General features: G+C 42.4%; 1 protein-coding gene and 1 long non-coding RNA gene across 3 annotated transcripts in view; one reads left to right on the top strand and one right to left on the bottom strand.

Annotated features, from left to right (window-relative positions):
* The window catches only part of LIN28B (lin-28 homolog B), a 100,639-nt gene extending 99,277 nt beyond the window's left edge, over positions 1-1,362 (bottom strand). For both annotated transcript variants that reach the window (XM_065056605.1, XM_065056606.1), the window contains exon 1: positions 1,051-1,362. The gene's annotated coding sequence lies outside the window, so the exon portion shown is untranslated. The remainder of the gene's footprint in view (positions 1-1,050) is intronic.
* LOC110363973 (uncharacterized) lies at positions 231-22,587 on the top strand. The gene is made up of 3 exons (XR_010471274.1): positions 231-1,031; positions 2,267-2,397; positions 17,918-22,587. It is a non-coding gene; the product is annotated as an uncharacterized LOC110363973 (long non-coding RNA).
* The last annotated feature ends 1,819 nt before the right edge of the window (positions 22,588-24,406 follow it).

Here is a 24,406-nt window from a genome sequence, read left to right as displayed (position 1 = left end):
ACAGCGCCCCGGCCCTCTCGCCGCAGCCCCACCGAGGGCGGACAGCGGCCGCCTGCGACCCCGCTCTCCCTTCGGCGCGGCAAGGAACCATTCAAAATGGCGGCCCCGCCACCACTCACGTTTAAACCCCCCGCACCGCGCACACGGCGCTGCGCGTGACACCCGGCAGCGGCGTCCGCCCCGGCCCCTCGCCCCCGCCCGCACCGGCGGCAGCTACCGCAGGCCGGTCAAACCCCGCGCCCTTCGGGGCGCACCGCCACACCCCCGTTCTCCGCTCCCCGGCCACCTCACGGCGGACACGCCGCCCGGCGGGTCCCACGCCTCTGTCGGTCCACTTTCCTCCCCGGCCTTCCCTTCCGCCGGGCCGCGGGCGCTCCGTACCGGTCTCCGCCCGCCCCCCCGCCCGCAGCGGTTCGCCCGCCGGCCATCGCGATCCGCCGGCGGGGCGCGGGCCGCCCCCTGGCGTCGGGCTGCCGCAGCGTCCCCGCGGCCGCTGCCCGGCCGTTACCTCGGCCCCAGCCGCCGCCGCCGCTCTGGCGGCTCTCGGCGGGGCGCCGCACCCCGCTCGGCGGCGGAGGTAGGCTCCGTCCCTTCACCCTTCCTGTGCTACGACTGCTGTCGTCGTTCGTGTTTGACGTACGGAGCGGCGGCGCCGCCATCCCCGGCCCCCCGTCCTGGAGCGGCTGCCGTGGCTCAGGTGCTGACAGCCGAACCGGCGGCAGCTCCGGGTTCGCTCGAGGGCAGCGGCTGCCGGCGCAGGAGGGTGCGCAGAGCGGCGGCGAAGGAAAAAAAGGTGCGAACCCGGAAGTACACCCGCCACGCCGCCGCCCGCAGGGAAACACCCGCGCCCAGACACAACAATGCGGAGCCACTTCGCCTCCGCCGAGCGTAACTTTTCCTCCGGCATCGAAAAAACCCGCCTGCCGCTCCCTCCTCGCAGCCGCCCGGGGCCGGCGGACCCGAGCACGCCCCGGCAGGTGCGGCACCAGAGGGAGGTCGAGACCCGGCGGCGGCCCCGCCGCGAAGTAGAGGTGAAGTGAGCTCGCTTACCTCCCGCGCGCCATGGTGGCCGGGCTAAGCGGGGCTGCGGCTGCCGCGGTGGGGAGGCGGGCGCAGGGGCTGGGGGCACGCACCCACCGACGGGCACCCCCGGGGGGGACTTTGCCTTCCCGAGCCGCTGGGAGGATGGAACGGAGGAGGAAGCGAGCCGCAGCCGGCAGGAGGGAACCGGTGGTCACGCCGGGAAGGCGGCGGCAGCCAGCGAGGAGGGGCGGCGGTGGCGGGCAGACGCGGCCCCAGCGCCGGCTCACGCCGCAGCCGCCGCGCACCTGCCCGCCGCCCTCCCCGCGGGCGGGCGGGCGCCCGGCGGCTGCGCGCGGGGGCGCTCGAGGGCAGCGCGAGCCGGCGGGCGGGGCGGGGCGGGGCGGTGCCGCCCGCGCCCCCCAGGAGCCGCCCTCCCTCCGGTGCCGCCTGCGCGCCCTCCGTCCCTATCCCCCGGGCACCGGGATAAGCTGTCCGGCCTTTGTCCTTCCACGGGCCTCTTCCTGTGCCCTCCGACCTCCGTCCGCCGTGCCGGGACCGCGTGGGCCCGGGGCACCTCACAGCACCTCGGCCTCCCGCTAGCAGAGGTCATAGGGCTGCTCCTCTGAGAGCCGGCTTGCAGGGCTCACCACGTCCCACCAAGCACCTCCTTCCCCGGGGTTCGAACGCACCTCCGTGTCTCCTGGCCGCGTGTCCCGGAGGCGGTTTGACTCCTCTGATTGCATCTGTCTCCGCCGCCCCGGGGAACGGACCCCCCAGCCTGCAGCGTGTTCAGCCCGCTTGCGCTGCTGCCGCTCCCCAAGTCTGTCACTGGCAGATGGGGCTTCACTCTTTGTATGGAGGCTCTTGCACAACTGGATACCACCTCGGCCACTTGCAGCCGTGGTTTGCTGGTGCCGGCTCTCATGATGTGCTGGCCACAATCCCGAAGCAGGCAGGTTTGTAGCCCTACAACTGGCTTGTCCAGAGCTTGTGGGTTTCCAGCTGTCTTGCACCACGATGGGATTCCTTTCCCAGCATGTGAGAATTTATCAGTCCTGCAGTTTCGTTTTCCTAGCTCGTTCTGATTTATCTAGAGACCACCCCAATGGTAGTTTACATACCATCATGTATGTCACCCAAGTGTATATGTTATATAGTACTCTAGAAATAGCAGGGTTAACAAAGTTTGGTTACCTATGGATTAATGTTCCACATTCTTTTTCTACCCATCCCTTCTATGTAGGCTCCAAGTGGCCACTTCCCACATGCACTAGCAAAATGGAGATGGTTCCCAGTGGTGTGACAGGCTCACCAGGTGCTCATGCTGAAGATTAGCCAACTGGTAACTGGTGACGTCACACCATCTTTACTCTGGTGAGGACACTGATTAGCAGTCTTTTTTATCTTATCACTGATTTTCATGATACTTAGTATTTCAGGGTCCTTTCTGTTGAATTTGGCTGAAACTGTAAAAAGGGTTCAAAAGTTGGGAGCAAGGAGATGGATGGTGAAGGCAGTTGCATTTTCTTAAGAGACCAAGGTAAAAATGTGGCACATAGAAAGGATGGCTCTTTGAAGAGCTCACTTCCCACTGTAGTGAGCCCAGTCCACACAGGTTTCTGTCGTTAGGCATTTGTATGCCTGCCTTGATCACAACTTCCCATTCTTGGGATTTCCTTTGTGGATTTACTTTTTGAGGCTCCAGTAAGACTTTCAAGAATGTATCAGCACATTTTGAGTGTAATTAAGGGCCAGTCAGTGCTAAAATATTTACGGTGCATAGCTTTTAAACTTGTGTTTTCGCATGCACACAAAAAAACAAAAAACAACCAAACAAAAAACTTTACACAGAGTTTTGCTATGTAATCTTAGCCTGTGATTAAAGAAGCTATGGAGCCTCTTGAGTCTTCAAATACTGTGCCATGCTTGGCTGAGAAAGGTTTTATGTTGGACAGATAAATATTTTCAAGGCTTAGGAGAGAGTCTTGTTCAAGGAGTCATCAAATGATGACATGCCACTTAGCCCTAGAAAGTTACTTCATTCACGTTTCCCAGTGAGATTTAAGTAGCCACATTTTGCTAATATTTCTAATATTTGACTATATTACCTAAAATTTAGTGTGCACTCTGTGTATATATATAAAAATAAATCTAGCCCAATATATAGCTTTATTACCCTAACACAGCTGTAGCTATATTTTGCTAATAGTTTGAGAATGCATGATCTCTTTTTCTGAAAGACAAACAAACAAAACCAAAGCACAATCAGAACTTGTTTTTTCACTTATTTTAAAAAAATATTTCTAATAGATGAGGAAGAGTTCCCTCCTGGTCCATGGTACTTGTGCTGAGATACTTTTTCAGAGAAAAAAACCTACCTGCCTGCTTTGGTTTTGTACTTTATAGCAATTTTTTATAAAACAAGTTTTAAATGGAACATAAGCAGAATTGAACTCTTTCAATAAATAACTGAACTGCAAACAGTTTGAAAAGCTGTGAAAACACTGCATGTTCTTTTCTATTACTTTCAATTTCTCAGTTTTTTTTTTCCACTGGGCTTGTTCATGGGGTTTCCTCTGCGAACTTGGTGGAAAATTTGTTTCTTCCTATGCTGATTAAACAGTTCTAGGCATTTTCATGAGGTACATATCTTTTCCTAAGGTGATGTGTTAAAGTGGTCTGCCATTCCTGGTAAAAAAGAAAAGGCACTGAAAATATTTTCCAAAAACCAACAAACAAAAGGACTTGAAAAAGCACTTTTAATTTTTCATGCTGTATGTTCCACGCAAGGCAAACCAAAACATTTAGCTTATTTGTGTTGTGCTGCAACAAAAATAATTTCTGGAACAGTTCATGAAAACATCATAAAATCATTATGTATAGTATTTTTCTAGTGAGGTCTACTAAAGCTTTTTCATTTCAGTTTAAAAAAGAAAAAAGAAAAGCATTCAGTAAATTGTGCTGTTTTCCATTCTGTAATGGTGTCTCCAACTGTGGGAAATATTAATTGAACATTTGAAAAGAAGGAGCTGAAACACTGATGTCAGGGCAGGAATTTCTGAGGTTCCAGGTAGCACCTTCTCCAGCACATTCCTGGGTTTCAGAAACTGGTCCAAAGCCAGAGGTTTTAGACTGACAGTAGTTGCTCCTATTCCACCCCCATTGCTACTTAGACCAGAGAGCACGTTTGCTCGTTTTATCCCACAGAGAGTTTTCCTCTCCCACAGCTTTTTACTGCCACAGGTTTCCTGTCCTTCCACGTTTATCCTCTTGGCATTCTGTTTCCTTTCCTGACAGTATCATCTTCCAGTTGCCAGCCCCTTCATTAGTCTTGCTTTATGCCAGCTGAATTGGGGTCAGATTAGGCACTTCTGGAGATTGCATATAGGTTTATCTGCAATATTTCTATGAACTTTTCTTTGTTTGTTATAGGTGGGTGGGTGTGTGTCAGCTATTACTAAAATTGTCTAAATATTTCCCATTATGACAGTTTTCCAGTTGCTTGTATCTTTGGCAAGCTAGTTCTTTTGTATTAAATTTTTCATGCCTCCTGTTATAGACTGTTTACATTTTTTCACAGTCATTTCCAGGAAAAATATTTTAAAAATACATTTAGTACATGCTAAGAGAGTGTTTTCTGTAAGACGATGTAGCAGTCCCAACGTTTAGAGCAGGCACTTCAAATCTGGTGTAATGGCAGGAAGATACCTTCTGTTGTTCATGCGGGTGCCCTGTCCACGTCTGGCTGAGCAATAACCTGTTGCCAAACAGCAATTTGCACACACTGAGAGACTTTCTTAACAGCTAAGATCTACCAAGTCTTGAGTTCAATGAAAGCCCAAGTCACTTCCAGCACTGAACACCAAGCAGCCTGTGTGAACTGCATATTTTACAGCGGATGGGTGCAGTTCACACACATACTCCCCCTCCTTGTCCAAGCTACAGAATCTCAGGGAAAACTTTCCATGGATGTTTTTAACCGCTCCTTTTCCCAAAAAGGTTCTTGTTTGGGAACCAAGAACAAGGAATTTCTTGTCCTTTTAGTGACCTTACTGTTAACACCCTGGAAGCATGAAGGAAGAAGCTGTCTGAGTCAAATAGGAAAAAAAATAAAGACAAATGCCAGGCCAGGATGAGGGGAAAAAAAAGATTAAGAGGAAGAGTCTCCTGAGATCGGGACTGTTTAAGGGGCAACAAGCTAAGTATAGAAACTGCAGAGCAGAGGCAGAGACTCACTGCCCAAGAGCATTGTACCTCATATCAGTGTGTTTATTTGCCAGCATAGCGTAATCCACACTGTGTGAAGTATGAGTTGATGAAGACCAGGGTTACTGCTGGCTGGAAGACCTGTCATGTTATCTGTGGGAAGTAGCAGCATCTCTGCTATTAGTTGTGAGGGGCAGGGACTGGTAGTATGCGTGGAGGAGACTGACTACAAAACCATGAGGGAAGAAGCGTGGGAAGTTAGCAGATGAATAGGATACACTAAAAGAAGGAGGATAAAAAGGGTCTGGGAATGCAGTGGAGGAAGAAAATAGATGTTTGTCTGCAAAAAGGGCTGGTGTGTGAGGGTCCTGTGTGCATCCCCCATTCTGGGACTCTGGCTACCTGGGCTCAGGGCTGGCTTAGGGACAGTGTATCTGGTAGCCTTGAAGGAAAGAGCTAGAAGAAACCCTGGTGAAGGCCTGCTGCTCCTTCGCCCAGGAGCTGGTTTTAAGCTGAGGCTGTCACCCTTGTTCCGTCTTAAGCTCTATTGCAGCTGTGCTGCAGCCATGCCCATGCCTGTTGATCTGGACTCTGAGTGGTGTCAGGATTGACCTTGGATCTGCCTCATCCCCTGGCCACCTGGACTCTTGGCTAGTCCTGGCTGCCACCAGCAGACCTGCTCTGCACTCTCGTCAGTGAGGCCCCTGCCCCACTGGCCTTGCTGTCACCCACGGCTCCCAGCTGCCCTTCCCCAGCAGAGCAGCCTCCTCTTACTGCCTCTGGCACTGAGCATTTACTGTGCACCTTTCCCTGCAGCTTCACGTTCCACCAGTGGTCTCAGGAGTAGTAACACAGTAAGACTACTCCTTCAGCTTTGGAAGGTGCATGCCAGGTACATATCCTAATGGTCTCGAGCCTGGTGATAAATGATATGACTACTGATACTCTGTTTAAGCCCCTTTTTCATTTATTTTTTAAAAACACATCAAGTGTACTGTAAAACTTAATTAAAGGAAAATTACTGCAGTTGCAAAGCTAAGTGTTAACTGCATGCTGGCAGGAAAACTGATAAAAATGTGCTATAGAAGGACCCTGGTGAGGCTCTTGTTTTCTGTTTCCTGTTTTCTTTCCCCCAGAACCACTCATGCCTCGTGAAGGCCCAAACTGTGCTCTGTTTCTTAGCTGGCTATAGCTGTATGCAGTTACAGAACTTTCTTTTTTCTCCTTTTAGCCGTTAGTCTCCTCCTTTGCCCTTTGGGATTGTTCTAATTTTTTAATGGCCCAATGAAAGCATTAATAACAGAGAAGTTTCCTATTTTTCTTCTGTTTTCCCCCTATTTCATTTGCTTTTGCCAGTGGGGCCAAAGAAAGGAAGTGGCTTTAAGTTAGTTTGGAAAAGCTGTGCCAAAATATCCTGTTCTGCTTTATTTTGTGGCCTTGTGAAAATTATGCAGCATTTTATTAAGCTTTAAATTTGAATATAAGGTTCTCAAGAATCCAGACCAGATATCTAAGCACATGAACAATCAATATGATTACCAGAGAAAAGTATTTTATCACAAGTGCCCTTTTAGACGTTTATTTAGTTGCAGCCAGGTAGATTACATTTCAGTCAAGCCTTTATTACAGGCACACTGAAAGCACTCTTTCAAGCTCAGCTGTTGACTTCTGCACACCTTTTCTAAACCAGTATTTACCACCTTCACATGACTAGGTTTAATTCCAAACTAGTAGGTATTTTGCCTTATTTGAGTGTGTGATCATTTCTGGCCTTGTTTAGTGGCTCAGGTATGCTAATATGAATGACAGCTGAGGTTGTGCTCATTGTTTAAGCTGGTGCAGAAACCCAGTTGTGCGCATCCAGAATCTTGCCATGCCATCACCTGGTGATGGGTTGGTCAAGAAGATCCAAACCACAGAGGAAGCTGTGAATCCCCTCAATCAATGCAGATCCTGCCACATGTGCAACTCCAGAAAAAGTGGTGTTGGCTCAGGCTTTCCTATTGATGTGAATGAGTGTGTCACATGTGAATCACACAGGTACTCGTTTTACATCAAGGAAAAAGACAAATATTTTGCTTTCGACAAAACAGAGTGAGTTGGACTACTGCTTGTGATCTGTCTGTTCCGTCCCACCATATTTTATTTCACAGCTGAAAAATCCTGTGCCTGGGTCCTCACTGCTGGTTTGCCCATACATGGATATGAATATTCTTTGGCCACATCCAAATTAGCCAACTGAGCAGAGCTAGGGCAAACACCAGAACACAGGCCATGCACAGCCCATGAAGAGGTTTTGTGCTAACCAGGTCTCGCTGAAACAATCGGTGCCAGGCTGTGGTTGGGGAACTAGCATGGGCCAAAGTCAAGCCCTAATATGCAGGTTGCTTTTGGTTTGTTTGAAGTGATAACTGGTTTAAACCCTGTATGGCTGTGAGATGTGCCTGGCTAGTTGGCCACAGAGTCAGAAAATGAGCCCTGTAATGTTTTTTTACCAGTATAGACATGGCCTTTGGGTCTTGACCCCATGATGAGCTTGGTGGGAGGAAGGGAAAAGGCAGGGGTCTCTACTATGAGGACCCCTTTTGTAAGAGCCAGCTCCAAAAGAGACTGATAATTAAATGGCTGCTGGTCTGAATTGCTTCTGTCTTTTATATTACACTGTTACTGAAGAAAAAAAAAGATAGTAGGGAGCAAATAAGAGCTCAGGTCTCTTTGTGTCCAGCTGACTAACCAGAGTGGTAGTTTGTGGCCAAGTTTTTAAACGTTTGTTCTACCCCTGATCCTGGGATACAGACTCCGGTTCAGTCCAGTTCAAACAGAAGAGTCTGAGCATGTTCCTCCATGGAATAATTATCAGAGTGGTGGTTGTGGCACCTTGTAAAAAGGAAAAATAATATGTAGCTTTTTATCTAATGTTCATCAAAGGCAACAGCAAGGAGTGGTTCAGGATGAGGGATTTATGGTGAAGCTGAATCAGTGCAATAGATCTTCAGACAAACAGTTATTTCAAAAAGACCACAGTCATGTTAAAATCCTTTTTTAGGAATTCAGCGTCATATACTTGGTTAACCATTAACGCTTTAAAGCTTTTAAAATCAGTATATGTATAGCCTTTAAGAATAAAAACCATAAGAAAATGTTAGCTTAACATTAGGAATAAATTTTATTTTATTATGACCGAGACTGGCCTGTGGGTTTTATTGCATTATACTGTATGCAGTTTTCATCAACTCAAACTGTCTGGCTCCTTATAGCAACTTGATTTGAAGAGTTTGAAATAGTTTCCTTGGGGAATTGCAGCCTCAAAAAATTGAATTGTTAGCTGGTTGGAAAAAATTACAGAACATTTTTCAAAGTATACAGTGGTGAAGAAAGGAAATGATTACTTGAAGTTGGGGGCGTAGAGTGAGAGAGTGCCTGCTTCATGTGTCTGTGGGTGGTAAGCCACAGTTGGTTTATACATTTACTTTGTTTCTTCATCTACCATTACTCCAATCACAAGAACTAATTAGAGTAATTTAGGTTAGCATTTCTCTGTTCTATTTAATATTGAAAAAACAGGTAGAGAAGTTAACATGATTTAAAAGGAACTTCTCTGCATTTCTACTGGACTAGAATAATATGCAACTAGAATAATTTCCAAGCATTCATTATCAGCATGACTTTTATTGTTAATCACAATTTTTTAGAATGAAACCTTAATTGATAAGCAACGCTTAAAATGCTCAAAAATACTGTCTCGAAAGATTTTGGTTTACTCCTGGGTTACCTCTGCCTCTTCAGTTTTAGTCAGTCAGAATTCACACATAGATTAATTGCAGAAGGAAACCACATTGCTAAAGGGTGAACAGATTGAAAGGTAGGCAGATTCAAATGGAGACTGCTTTCATACAGGAGAGCCTCCCTTCATGTTTCCCATACCCTTTTAAATAAATGAAAACAAAAACAAAAGAAAACAAACAAAACCAACCACAAAACAAACAAACAAAAAATACACAACAAAACAAAAACAAAACACCAATGGAAATAGTAGCATGGTGTTTTAATAGATTTTGAATTATTTTCTGACTTTTCTTTAAGAGTCAGCATAGTCTAAGTCCAATTGTACTTGCTGTCAGAACTAATCTGGAAGACAATTAGGCAGACAGAGTCCAAGTTAAAATGGGAGTGGGGAAGGAAGCATGGAATGGAGATCTTAGCAAATCCTGTTTATTTAATCTTTTAGATATGCAAAAAAGTGACACACGTAACAGCCAGAGATAAAAAACACAGAATGAAAAGAGAAAAAGAGTCGCTACTTGGCCAAAGTAAAAGCTGAGCTGGGAAGTGAAGGATCATCTTGCTGTGGGAACAGAAAGATCTTGGGACTTTTTCCAGCAGATTCTGGAGTATAAATAACAAAGACATGTCTGAGGCTCAAAATGAAGCACGAATCAGTTAGCTACAGAATGGCAATGGCGGCAAAGATTCTCCATGCAATCAAGGAAGAATTACGGGTGATGAAAAGGAGGGCAGAGAAACTGGAGCGTCAAAAATCTGACAATCACTGAAGGGCCAAATAGCATGAGTACTGGCAATATTTGGCTGGTTAATGAAGCCACTGATGAGAAGACTCCATGCCAAGGCCAGGTGGACATGGGAGATGAAGGGAGGGGGGGCTGACATGCAGCAGCTGGAAAGCTGGGTGGTGAACTGTGAATATATAAAAACCATCCAGGTGTCTGGCATCTTTCTCTCTCAGGAACAGAGCACTGGCATCATCTGATCGATATTCTGAAGTCATAAGGCTTAATTATATAGGCTACTACAAAGCAGAGCTAAATCTGTTGCTACAAAAGCTCCACTTCAGGCAATGGAAGTATCAAAGAAATTATTCTGGACCCCCAGCACTGCAATTTATACAGAATGATGCATGTTCAAGTAGCCAAGCGTGTGACTTCTAGCTCTAAACTCCATCCTTTTCCCCAAGCAGTTTGTCTGTACTTCAGCAACATATCCTTCAACTAAGGAGCTGAAAGCTGCTTTTTTGTGTGTTTCTTTAAGCACCATGCCTGAGTTTTCATGAAATAAAGTGTCCCTTCCTAATCCTAGCTCTATTTTAATTTCTCAAAACGCATAGACCCAAGTGTCCTGTTCCTCTCTTAGTACCAAGAGTTGAAAATAGAAATGACACAAATCACTGGACAGACTTTTCCACCCTTACACATACAATTAATTAATTATTCATACTGGGAATTTTTACCCAACAAGTAAGTGTGGAATAATCTAATTGTTTGTGAGTTATTTTTATGAAAACACATTCATAGCTCTATTCATATACCATCTTCAGGTTATTTATTAGTAGTGGCTGCTTGTGACCCTAATTAAACTAGAAGTTGCAGGTGACACAAAATAACCGATGAATGACCATTTCCTGTGGCCCAGTTTCGTGAACACATTATCTTCCTTTAAACCTAGATTTCTGCATTGGGAACAATAACATACTGACACTGTCTAATGAAATCAGCTTCAATTACCATGACCTTTGGTTTACTCAATGTTTTGCTTCCGTTGTTAATTATATGTGCGTTATAGTTACTGTAGAGGAGATGATTTGATCATTATTATAACTCCATCAAGCTTGCCGCCTTCTAAAGAGAGGGGAAAAACTAATAGACAAGCCTGGAAAGTATTTAAGAGATAGAGCATTAATGAGAGAGATGAAAACTGAACTCTGCATAGCCTGGTATAGTGAAAAGATACAGAACAAGTAGTGGGTAAGACATTACTAGAAAAAGCTGAAGATATTTGCTGATATACACAGGGTTTATACTTGCTTTGAAAGTTATTTTTCCTTGCATAATCAAGTGTAACACCAATAAAAGATTACAAACTGACAATGCTTTGAAAGATAATCAGATACACAGTAGTTGCAGCATGGGAAGTAGCTGGGTTCTTTCGAGACGCCAACACCTTTTGGTCCTGACCTAGAGGATCTGTTTTCACAAATAAGAGTACTGTTTGGAAGAGGGTGTAGTCTAGATGACATGATACCTGCCTTGGAGGTAAGTCTTTGTTCTTTTCCCAGACCTGTTCTCTTTTCACAGGGACAGTTTCTCATGCATCATAATTTGAGCCGTTCACTAAGCTGGACGGGACACTGAAAAAAGTATTCTGCCTCAAGCTGATTCTGGCACAAACGATGCCTTCCCTCACTGGGAACTCGCCTGTGGAATGGGCATGGCTGAAGTGCACTTTTTTTTCAGCTAGATACTTTTCCCACAGAGGTGATATTTTTCAGCCAGATAAGTCCCATGGTTGTGGTTCACTGTACAAGTGAACAAGAGTGAGTTGGGAGGGAAGAGAAAACAAACTCATCTGTCATGTCCGATTTAGTCCCTGACTTGCTGTGTTAATAAGGCAGGAACAGAGCTATAGAAGGCTCCTGTGGACATAGCAGGCTTTGAGCTGTGACAACAGCATGAGGAGACAAAGATTTGGGTGAGAGAGTGTTACAGATCTCTCACTTCATTCTGTCATGATGTGGCTGCTACTCAGTTTCCCTTTCAAGTAAGGCAGTGTATGTAGCTTAAAGAAAATAGGTCTTTAGGATACCATAAAACTGTTCTTCAGTGCTCAGTCAACAAAACATCCCCTGAACAGGATCACGGAATAATTGAATTTGGAAGGAACTTCTGGAGATCACCTTTGAGCTTCTCTGCTCAAAGCGGGGTCACCTTCTGCAAAGCGCTCAGGCCATGTCCAGTCATGTTTTGGTATCTCCAAGAATGGAAACTCTGCAATGTCACCAGGCAACCTGTGCCAGCATTCAACCACCTGAACAGTAAAAATGTTTTTTATGTTTAAATGTAACTTGCTATATTTCAACCTGTGCTCATTGCTTCTTGTCCTGTCAGTTGATACCACTGAGAAGAGCCTTCTCCAAGCTAAACAACCCCAGTTCTCAGCCTCTCTCTGTATGATAGGTGCTGAAATCCCTTAATCATCTAACTGACCCTTCGCTGGACCTGCTCAACTTATTATATAGATATATAGGATGGTAACATTGCAGTGAATAATCACAGCTGCCAAACACTTTTTAGAAACATATGCCTCTCTTAGGTGACAATCACCTGGTCTAAGTGCATACTTCAAATATGTGACGTTGTTTTGCAGCTTGCAGTGCCCTTCTTACCTTTTCAAATGTACTGATAACCTTCATTGCTTCAGAACCTGCTATATATAGAAGTTAACTAGGGTACTGTCTTTTCCAGCTTCTCTTCAAACACTGATTGTTTCTATCAAAACCTAAAAAAACACTGCAAATATCTCTTCCAAGATCTTGGTCTCTATCAAGTTCCTTTGAACCCGCAGGATTTTATCAAAGATTCAGTTTTACTTTTTAAAGGAGAGTTACTAAGAGAAAAGACTGTATTTCCTGGCATCAGTTAGCTCCTCTGCAGTGAAAGACCATTCAAGGCAGATTTATAGCTTTCAACAATCTTGTTTGAAGAACAGGTCATTCTAGGAGTGTATCCCAGGATCGATGTGAGTTGTAAACTTGAGATGCATTCTATAAAAAGGGACAGACATAAAGAAGAAAAACAACAAAAAATGTCTATCTCTTTTCTCCTTAAAAGTCATGCTAGCTTTGATATAGATTTTCACCTAGGTTGCTTTCTGAGACAAACCCCAGAAAGAGCCTGCACAAAGACTAAAAAGTCTCTTAGAGAAATGAGAGACTTTGTAAAGATGAATTTCAGATATAAGAGTGTTATAAGAGCTTTTTCTTTGCTCTTAGTGCAAAACTGGGAGGAGTCGCTCATAGACCACGTAAGTTACACTGCCGTTCAATTCAGAGGGTCCTGGATGGGCTGGAGAAATGGCCTGAGAGTTATCCTCCAAGTTCCACAAAGAGAAGTGATGAGTCTTGCATCTGGGGAGGAATAAACCCATGTACCAGAACATGTTGGGAGCTCACTAGCTGGAAAGCAGCTTGGCAGAAAATGATTTGGGAGTCCTGGTGGACACCAAGTTGAACATGAGTCAACAATGTGTCCTCATGGCAAATAAGGGTGACAGTATCCTGGGCTGCTTTACGAAGAGCATTTGGAGTGCTGGGTCCAGTTCTGGGCTTCCCAGTAGAAGAGAGATGTGCTGGATTGAGTCCAGCAAAGGGCCAAAAAGAGGAAGGGATTGGAGCATCTGCCATATGAGGAGTACCTGAGAGAGTTGGGACTGTTCAGCCTGGAGAAAAGGAAGGCTGAAGGAGATCTGATAAATGAGTCTAAATACCTGTTAGGGGGAAGGAGAGAAGACAGATCCAGGTTATTTGAAGTGACTCAGTGAAAGAGTATCTTAGTGAAGTTGTCTCAGTGAAGAGGTGATGGACACAAGCAGAAATACGGGAAATTTCATTCAAACATACTTTGGCGATGATTGAATGCTGGCACAAGTTAGCCAGTGAGCTTGTGGAGTCTCCATCCTTGGACATCATCAAAATTGAGCTGGACTCAGCCCTGAACACCCTGCTGTAGGTGACCTTGTTTTGAGCAGAGGAGTGGACTAGCTGATCTCCAGAGGTCTCTTCCCACCTCAGTGATTCTGTAATTCTGTCATCTATGAAATGAGGCAAGCTGTCTACAAGATATCACAGTAGTTATGGTAAAAATGCTAACTGAAGTGAGAGACAGGATATCGAAATAAATTTGTTTAGCTCTGAAAAGGTTCATTAAAGAGAAGAAAGAAGAAAGGAAAGGGAAGGGAAGGGAAGGGAAGGGAAGGGAAGGGAAGGGAAGGGAAGGGAAGGGAAGGGAAGGGAAGGGAAGGGAAGGGAAGGGAAGGGAAGGGAAGGGAAGGGAAGGGAAGGGAAGGGAAGGGAAGTTAGAAAATAGAGGGAAAGGGTGAAATATATCAAGCTGGAAATACCTAGCAAGGCAATGTAGTAAAAATGGGACCATTCTGTAATAAACATTAAATAAAGGGGTTCTGCAGAGGATGGACAGCAGAAGAAAGTATGTTACAAAACCAGAAATATATAACCATCAACACAAGGTAAAAGCTTAATAATAATGAAATGTCAACAAAAGTTCTTAACTCAGATGGTGCCTGTCTTCCATAGGTCTACAGGTACCTTCACAGAAACAAAACCCAACCATAAACACACAGCTGGGAGAGAAGAACCTTGATGCAGAAACAGAGCATTTTTCTAAAGAAGCTCTACTAAAGACTGGTTTTGACACTGGAAATAATACATAAGCAAAAAGTGAATTGCAACCTAGAAAACAGAGCTAAGCATGGACATAATCAGAGCCAGCATAAATGGCATAAATAATTCAACATTAAAAATGAAAGATAAACCCAAACTGTGCCCTGGGGGCAGATATCTGTAGCTCAGCTGGAACTGTACGTAGCTGCACAGGCTCATCTGGGTGGAAGACCTTGCAAGATCATTTCCTAGGTAAGGCTGTGTCAAAATTAAGAAAAGTGAGAAAAAATTAAGTTCTTTTTGACTTAGGTTAAGAACACATCTCGCCCAGTCACTTGGGTAACTCCATACTGCCCGAGCAGAGTTTGTAGTGGTAGAATATGATATAAAGTTAGCGCAATGAAAGTGTATTGTGCAAATTGGAGCTGGTCAAGTAAGAAATTATCTTCTGAATTCAGACCACGGTTTTAAACTGGTCTGTCAAATGTATTTTTGGGACCAGATGCAACCAATGTGTCTATGTTGTTATTCAGCTTTCAATTGAAAAATAAAGGAAAATTGGAAAGTCCGTTATTTTCTGCACAATATAGAGCAGAAAGCTTTCAAAATTTTTTTTTGTCATGGAGTAGGAAACTATTTCCTTCTTCAGATCTACTAAAATGAAACAGTGACATATCATATATTGTGGTATATAGGTCTAATTTTGTCACCAGGAAATATATTCATCATATAAGTCCTATTGAAACAGACAAAACAGTAATTCTCAGGACCAACAAGCTCCATGTCTTTTCATGGATGACGACTTTTCTCAGCCTCTTAGTTGGCTGACTTGGGGTAACCAAGCCAAGATCTATATTATTATTAAACTCTCTAGATTTCAAACAGTGGCCAGATACAACCTTATAATTGGGAGTTGTGTCCCCCCTCGTCCTCACTAACTTCTGAGCTGTGCCCTAAAATTGCTGAGGAAAAAGGTAATTGGCTCAGTTTATGTAGATTAGTAAGTTCCTGTCTTCAGACCCATTTTCTGCCACTATTTCGTTTACAACTGTATGTGTATCCATGTTTCTCATCACAGTATCTGAATGCCTCATAGCCATTAATGGATTTTATTTCTTTTGACAGCCATCAAAGAAAAAAAAAGTATTTTTCTAATTTTACAGATAGGAGATGTATACTGATAAAAAGTATTTTCTTGTTGTTGCTGATGGCTATATGCCTGAGTTGGAAGGTGAATTACTATCAATTAATTTTTAGCCTAGTATCCTATTCATTAGGCTATTTTTTCTTATAAAGGAAAACCTTTAAAAGTTAAGCAAATGAAATTTGATATATACAAATTTAGAAGTTAATTGGGTCATTAGCAAAGCTGAAACAACTGAACATTTGAAGATTTACTATGGATCACAGAAATCTGAATAAATAAAACATCAGCTTTGAGTGCTGCTCCAAAAGAATATCTGAGCGCATCATGAGTAGAATTTCACATTTAAGTAAGTGCTCGGCTTTGCATTAAGCAGAAGGGAAATGGCAGATCTGACCTGAAAAAATATGCACAAGTTTCTGCATCTTTCATCACCTTTGACTGAAAAAAAAAAAAAAGTGTACTGTACCTATCTTTACATGTATTGTTGTAATTTCTACACCACTGATCTACTAAGTCATCACATGCTAGTTCTTTGGGTTCTCTATAGACATATTGTAACATTGGATTATGAGCTGATTTGAGGTAAAACAGTATGATATAAATTTTTTAAAATTGTGAAATTTACAATGCACTAAACACAAACATATCAAACACAAGGTGCCTTAAATGAACAACAGTGAACACCACTGTAATTATATGAAATAAATATCCTACCTCAAGAAATCCGGTGTGAATATTTGACCAGTTTCGAAGAAAAATGACAATTTTAAAAAGGTAAAGTATTCCAAAGTTATAGCTTAGGTGAAACATAATAGGTGCACTTACTTTTTCTTACTACAGTTAAGTAAATTCACTACCCTAAGTTCATCACAATTAAGTGTTAATTTGGAATGCTTCATGAGAGTAGTTCAAGAGTCCTTGAACAACTGAAGAATTTTTTTATAGCCCAAATAAATTATTTTTTATTTATTGGTTACTGCTATAAATGATAATCAGATAAAATCAGTATTCTCCTAATTGTACATGCTACACTATGTAGCAGTGCTCCTTGTCACTTAGCATCCTTCTAGTGAGTTACTTTTGGTACTTATAAAGATGTTAGCCTCAATCTAGGGATAGAGAAATTAAGCCATAAAAGAATAAATTGTACAGCAATTCACGCAGTAAATCACTGACAATATTAAAAGTAGAACCAAATGGAATTTGGGGAATCCATTCTGCCTGTTAAGAGTGCTCTCTTCCATAGGAATCAGATTCCCTCACTGTTCCCTTTTTATAGCATGAGAATAAAAACATCCCTTAATGAAAGACTTCAGATAAAATAATTCGTTGCAAAATTTGTTAACCACAGCTTTCACCACCTTTCTAAAAATAATTGCCAGTCTGAGGAAGAATCAAGAAAGCCTAGAGAACTATCTCCCTCAGTATGCTCATTTCTTATTGTAGGTGACAAATACTGGGATTCACATACTTCAGCTTGGCGACATGCTGTGTATGCAGCTCAACAGCTAATAGTGGAACCCTCAGAGGAAAATTAAATAGAAACCAAGCCACAACGAGGAGTTTTTGTAACTACTTAATAGATATAGATACAGAACACTTCCTACACTTCATTATAGCCCTTCCTAGATCTGGAAATCTAACTCTGCTTATAAATTCCTCTGCCATTCAAACACAAACTCACACTTAATAAGGGGAGACAAGTCTCATGCAGCTCCGCAGAGCCATCCTATTGTGCTGTGCTAGACCTGGGAACATCTAAGTAACAGATTTGCTAACACAGCTGGAGGTCTGAGGAAAAAAGGATTCTTTTTTTTTTCTTTTCTTTTGTTTAACTAATAAGTCAGCAACTATGAGGAGGGAAATAGCAAAAATAAGGAAAGGAGACAATAAAAGCTTTATCCCTTCATTATCTCTACAGTCAGAAAAAAAAAAAAAAGAAGTCTGTTGAAAACAGAAGGGATTTTCAAGTCAGCCTGCATCCTCCTGCACTGATTCATTCTTTAGGCTCTGCTCATGAAAGCTGAACTGTAGCCATGCAAATCTTCTACAAATTTCATTTATTCAGGGGACTTAGAGCTTAAAGAGTGAGTGGATCGGGTAGAGAATATGTGAATTAGATTGTACGGGTAAATTATTTTTCTTGCTTGTTTTTTTCCTACCTTATATCTAAGTGTTGAGTCTATTTATGTAAGGGTTCATGCAAGCAGAGAGAAATAAAAAAACACTATCTTCAGTAAAGGTTTTACAATTCAAAATAAGAATGAAGATTGGTAAGAAGGTATCAGGAAACAATGTAATAACAGTGACCACAGCACACCAATAATCTCACTGTTGTCATATTTTTGCAGGCATTATGGAAGAAGTGTGAGTGACCTCCCCGAAAAAGGATAATGAAATGGCCTTGCAGAAGAGAGCTCCTAACAAAGTGCGAGGACCAGCACAGGAAGAATCACTTTTTTTTTAATTTCCCTTTCCCCGCCCCAGCATTAACTTTAAGAAATAGGCAAGGCAGAGCCTGACCTGAGACAGGATCTGACATCTTACCACCAAATGACTTAATCACCACAAAGTGTGTTCAGTGGGGAGTGGTATGAGGAATGGCAGTCGGAGATGTGACAGTGCTGCCCGCTCCGAGAGCCAGCAGCCCTGTCACCTGCTCTCTCCTGCATGAATGCTTCTGCTGAATCCCTGCTGACACAGAAGAAAGTAGACTGTGAGCAAATCAAACTCTTTGAAATGAAGCTGCTCTCTCATTCCCCCTTCCTCCCCCACCCCAAGGCACTCCTGACATCCTCCTAATTTTGTGTAAAGCTATTTGTCCCTTCCCTCCAGAGACTACATCAAACAATGCTGCCATTGTCTCAAGCCTTCCCATACGTCCACCCCAGGATTCAGCAAGGCAAGTGAGAAGCCTTTCTTAAATATACTTTGAAGAAACTAAATAATTTTTTATCCCTTTCCTACTTACACTTCGTGTTAAATAAAACTGGACATTCTTTCTACCTACTTTCCCTGGTACTCACCAAATAAGTCTGTTCTTTGAAAAAACAGCAGGTTACCACGCAAGTGATGTGCAAACTACATAATGGTTGCTAATTAATCCACTCTTGTCCAAAAAACACTACCTAACCAAGAGTCGTCTAGCAAGCAGACCTACTTTCCTGTCGTTTTGGAACCTCAAACGAAACCACAACAGAGCACAGAGTAAATGAAACTCGGGACAGCCATTTTCTGTGTATCTGAAAGACACCAAAGTACTTAGAGGCAAGTCCTCATGGAGTAAAGTACCATTGTTCCTATGACTCCTGAATCAATTCATCTGTCAAATGTGACCTACATTACAGATTGTGTCCTGACCTTTGAAGTATCACCACAGCTGTGCTCCTCTTGGACAATTCAAGGCTCTGGTTGAAGTAAGGAAGTTAAAACTTTCTCTGTCAAAGAGATACAGAGATAGAGCAAACTTCCAGAGAAGATGATGATCTGGAATAGGAAATGGCACCATCCCTTCTGTTTTAAAGACATCTTTCCATCGTTTGCGACACCGATAGATGCTAACTTCCATTATATTTTTCTTCAAAGGGAGTATTAAAGAATTCTTTGTTCTGCTCTGGCCTGACAACTGTTTCACCTAGCAATAAAACAATATAGAAATTATGTTTTCCAATTACCAAATTTTTAATTTCAACATGAAAGGAGTTGGTGAGCAGTAATACTTTTCATAACTGTGAAAAGCTTTCTTGTCCTTTCTATAGTGTCAGATTTTTGCATACAATTGAAGCTGCTAATCAGTTCTCCTTCATTAAAAACAAAACCAAAAACCAACCAACCAACCAAACCCAGAAAACCCCATTTTTTTGAACTTACAAGAGAAGATTGAAATTTACTGATAATTCTCCTTTTTTTTCTTCTTTTTAAATTTTATATAGAAAGTCTCTTTCAATTTTACATTAACAAAAGTACTAAGTTTCTTATGTACTTTTTCTGCATTACACCAATATCTATGCTTGTGCAGTCAGCCAGTGAAACTTTCATTAATGAACCTGGTTGAAAGGTAAAAGCAAAAAAATAGTTTAATCTGTATTATGTTTACATTTAAGCCTGTCAGTTTTCTGGACTTATGTGGGAAAGTGTTGAAAAACGTGTAACTTAAATACCAAGTATAGGATGAGTTTTCTTCCTCAGCCCAACTGTGTTTCGTCTCAGTCCCCTTGAAGAAACTCATATGTCTACGAGATGCCACCTGGAAAGCTTCTGACTTTGGTCTTTCAGATACAAAAAGGCTATGAAATATTTTTCATAGATAGCTCTTCCCTGGCTGCATATTTGAGAGGATTCAGTTGTGCTGTTGAGCCCACCACCTGCACAGACTCATGTACACACCAGCACTGAGGGACGGCTGCTGATTTGCACACCATGCAACAGGAGGGGAGGAGAAAACATCATGTGCTCTAGGGAAATGCAAGGGAATTGAAAGCTTACTGCCTTTAGGATGTCAAGGCAACATGCTTGGAGGTCTGCACATATTTGCAAGACACAGTACTCATCTTACGGCTCGCTTTTAATCCTATGCTAGTTGTCCTTTCAGGCAATTCTGCCATTTCCACTGCTTTCCCTCCGTCTCTGAATTAGCCAGCATTTCCACCTCACTGACAGTAAATTGCATTGCCCTCAGTGCCTGTGAGCACATAAATATTTTTCTAATATGATTATTTAAGATACTAATATACAAATGAGCTCGAGAATGGAATAATGCGATGGAGTTCTTTCAGTGCCATATTTGGAAACCAAATTTCATAGGACTACATTTAAGATGCTCTTTTTCCCTTTAACCAAGAGATAATGTCTTCCACCAAGGTATCTTCCACTAATAAACATTATAATAACTCTATGCATATATCCTGGCCTATTCCACTGTGGGCTCAGGATTCAGTAACTGCACAGATTTGTGTAAGAGAAAGTTGAGGCTGACTCAGCTGAGAGTTCACTGAGAGCTGCTGTAGACCTTTAACTATGTATAAGGTTGTGCTGACAGCAATCTTGCTTAGAGCTTCAAAAACTTTAATACCCTACGGAGAGAAAAATACTTTAAAATGCAGATCTGCACAAGCTCATTGGCCAAGCTCTTAGGTGGTTACAAAGTAAAACCAACTCCTTTGCCTTGAGTAGTTTTAGATAGTGTAGTTTTCTTCTTATCCAACTCAGTAGCATAGATGCTCTGCCAGGCTTTGAAGGACAAAGAGGAAAAGTATGAAAAAAGAAAGACACCCATGACAAACAGATGGAAAAAAATAGGGCAAACTTATTCTCACTGCTCAGCTTATAGGTTTGTCAGGATACTAAATAAATAAACTGTGTGACTGCCCAGAACTTGCTACATTGATGCCCATTCTTTTGTAACTCACTTACTAACGATCTAATTTAGCAGAAATGTGGTCCATAGCTACATGAAGTTCATCTTTTTCAGCTTTGTTACTGAAGTAATTCAGCAGCTTAGTTGGCCTGACTTCAGAACTATTAATTCCTGAGATATGGTAGTAAGTAGAGACTTTGTTAGAATATTTTTTCTTCCTGTGAAACACTGATCTCCAAAGTCAAAACTCACACAGCTACTGAAGCTATTTTTAGATATCCAAAGTTAATCCAGCTCTGAGCAACACTAATGATGATATATCCCTTTAACTACAGGCATGGAAGCTTTACTCTGTTCTTTTAAAACTGTCCCTACCATGTATCCAATTGCACATCTTGGATATCTGGCAGGCCAGTTTCTGATGGGGTACTATCCTTCTTCCTCAAAGTTATCTAGTCATTTAAGTATGGCAAAGACCCAAATCGAAGATTTTTTTTTTTTTTTTTATAAGGCCAACTTGAATTTTCATTTGCATTTAAGCTCTAGTTAATGAACATTAATTTGCTATAATGATTATATCATAGATGGGACACATACATTTTTGATTAACCATGTTTAAGGAGCAAATATTTGAGTCATGGGACAAATATGTAAATAGTACTTGCACTATAATTTGTAATTGCATTAATTAACACACATTAAAACAGACTGACTGTTTATGAAACAGCCAGTGGGAGGTCATTAGATAATGGACAATGCAAATTATGGCCTGGTAGTAATTCATGATTAACTCTAATTAACTAAGTAATGAACTCTGTTGGGGAATAGAAAATAAGAATGATTTTACTAATTTAAATGTGAAGTCCAATATCCTAATTTCCAGCAATAAGCAGGATGATTCATTAAAGCATGTTGAAGCATATAAGGATATTCTCCTGATCAGTATATTCTTCTGGTCCTGTCCACTGGCATTTTAGAAGCAGAGTTGTATCTATGACTTTGTGTTCAACAGCCTTTGAACTTTTTTTTTCTAGGAACTTCTCCAGCTGCTTTTTGATCCCATCTATACTTTGGGCTACCCCCATGTCCTATGGCAATTAGTTCCAGTTTCCTATGTGCTGTATGAAGTAATCCTTCCTTCATATTCTGCTTTCTACCTGGCAATTTTGCTTGATGTTCCGTGGTCAGTTTGTGTGCACCTTTTCTGTGCTATTCCTGACCTTACAGAGCTCTATTATACCTTCCTCCTCACTCCCAGCTTTGTCTTTGAGTATTTGGACACTTGTCAGATGGGAAGAGTTTCATAATTTAACTATGCCTGACATCCTTTTGTATACTTTCTGAGCTGGGTTAGGGGGCAGAACTGCCCACAGTATTCAGTGGTGCAATGACATTTTCTGTTTGTTTTTTATTCTCTGTTGATCTGTCTGGGAGAACAGATACCATGGGTCATTGTTGCTGCCTGCCCTTGGAAGAGATGGTGCCTGCATGGAGATCATACCTTGTGGGAGGCTTGGGATTCCTTCTGCCAGACCCAGCATGGGACTTTCTTTAGGAGCCATCATCAGCCTTCAAAGTAAAATGAACTCATGTTTCATCCATGAAGGAATGTACTCACTAGTCATATAATTAAACACATTAGTGGTTCTGTGGGGCTGACAAAAACAGCCAGTGTTGGCCCTTTTTTCTAAATGATGGTGGTCATATGCATGCTCTGTTGGAAATGGTCACTCATCTTGGCCAGTTCCTGACCTATGACTGGAAATTGCTTGGGAGAGGCATGCCTGGGCGAAACTTCTAAGGACTCCTTCAACAATTAGCAATACAGACACTTCACTTCCATACCTGGTTACAGTCCCAGGAACTGATTTATTCATACAGAGAGAAGCCAGAGGTGGGGAAGATTGGCACAGCAGTGTGTATGCTGAGTGGGTGCAGGTCCTCCCAAATCTGGGACGTTGTATTTGCTCTGTATTTGGAGCAGCAGAAAAATGTTGAGAAATTAGATGAGTCCAGCTGTTTTCTTCTACAGTACACCTGGAAAACCTAGGAGACATAATAGCATAAGACAGCAATGTTTAGGATTGAGAAAATGAAAGATACACTCTACTTATATAGAATATATATTTAAAGAAGGAGATGATTCATGTTAATAAGCAGTTAAGTGTTTATAAGGCAATCCAGGAATCAAGATCAGGTGATTGCAGAAGGGAGGAGAGGATTTCCTCTGCTTCAAGATTAGGAATAATCAGGACTAGATACAGACATTGGAGCACACAAGTTATGCAGATTTAGCATATTCAGAAGTCAGATTTTGCTAAAAAACACATTAAAGAATTTTTAACATATAGAGCCATGTGCAAATCTGGCCTTGCATGGGAATAGATATCTCCCTAATAATCTATTTAAATATTTACGTAAGAGCATAATTTGTATGTAAATAGAGAGATATTATTATGGCTGGATTCTGATTCCCTTACTCACAAGGAAGAATATTCTGCTCATTATTCAATGTCCTTGCTATATATAGAAAACTGACAAAAAATATTATTCAACCTGTTCCAGTTTTATTGAGTTTTTTTTTTAAGGACAGAGACAAAAAATAACATCTTTCTTTTGTGTACTTATGGCTGCATGTAGCTTTGTAGATAAACATGTTTAGATTTTTGTCACTTGATTAATTATTTAGGTATGGTATGAAAATCAAATTTCAAATTAAAATAGTGATTGTCTTCTTTTATGAACAGTCAGAAACTAGGTCATTGCAAGAACTGAAAACACCCCAGTGGTCTGTCACAGGTCTGTCATAGTCTATATTTTTATGTGTAGGTAATACAGTATATTGTTAATGTGAGATCTGGCATGTCTTCTTCTAGCACAGCCTAAATTAATTTGTGTCAGCTGTGAAATTGCCAAAGGAAGTAGAAGCCAAGCACAGTCTGGGGGTGCTAGGCTGCCTTAGCAATTTTTATGTGACAGCTCAGAAGGCTCTTGACCTTGTGCTCTGAACCTCCTTGCATTTGCACATGAAGGTTTCAAAACTCAAGGTTTCTGCTCTGTCCCTCTGGGCTCTGCAGCACACAATCCTGGTGCTCCATGCAGCCCTGCAATGCAGCCAGGACAAGTGGCCTGAGCACGGCGCTCTGCTAGAAGAGTTTTGTTCATGGGAAACTCATTCCAGTCCCTGGAAGACAGCAGCAGGAAAGAAATTAAACTCCTCTGTAGTACTTATCTCCCTGTAGCCTTCTGCTGCTGCTGTTTCCTGTGCATTCCTGTCTTCTTGTCCCACATGGCCACTAACATAGTGGGCAAACCGTGCCCTTGCTCTTTGCTGTCAGGTGCCCTCTCTAGCATACCATACATATTACAGTCAGCAGCTCGCTGGAGAGTGTCACTTTTCCTCGCTTCTGTAACTCAAGTTACAAATAACCAACGTATAAGAAAACTTTGCCAACTGGTCTGTGGCTCTGTGCCACTGCTTGGC

The sequence above is a fragment of the Columba livia genome, chromosome 3 (genome assembly GCF_036013475.1).
Source record: "Columba livia isolate bColLiv1 breed racing homer chromosome 3, bColLiv1.pat.W.v2, whole genome shotgun sequence".
Lineage (NCBI taxonomy): Eukaryota > Metazoa > Chordata > Aves > Columbiformes > Columbidae > Columba > Columba livia.
This window is presented reverse-complemented; position numbering and strand designations above follow the sequence as displayed.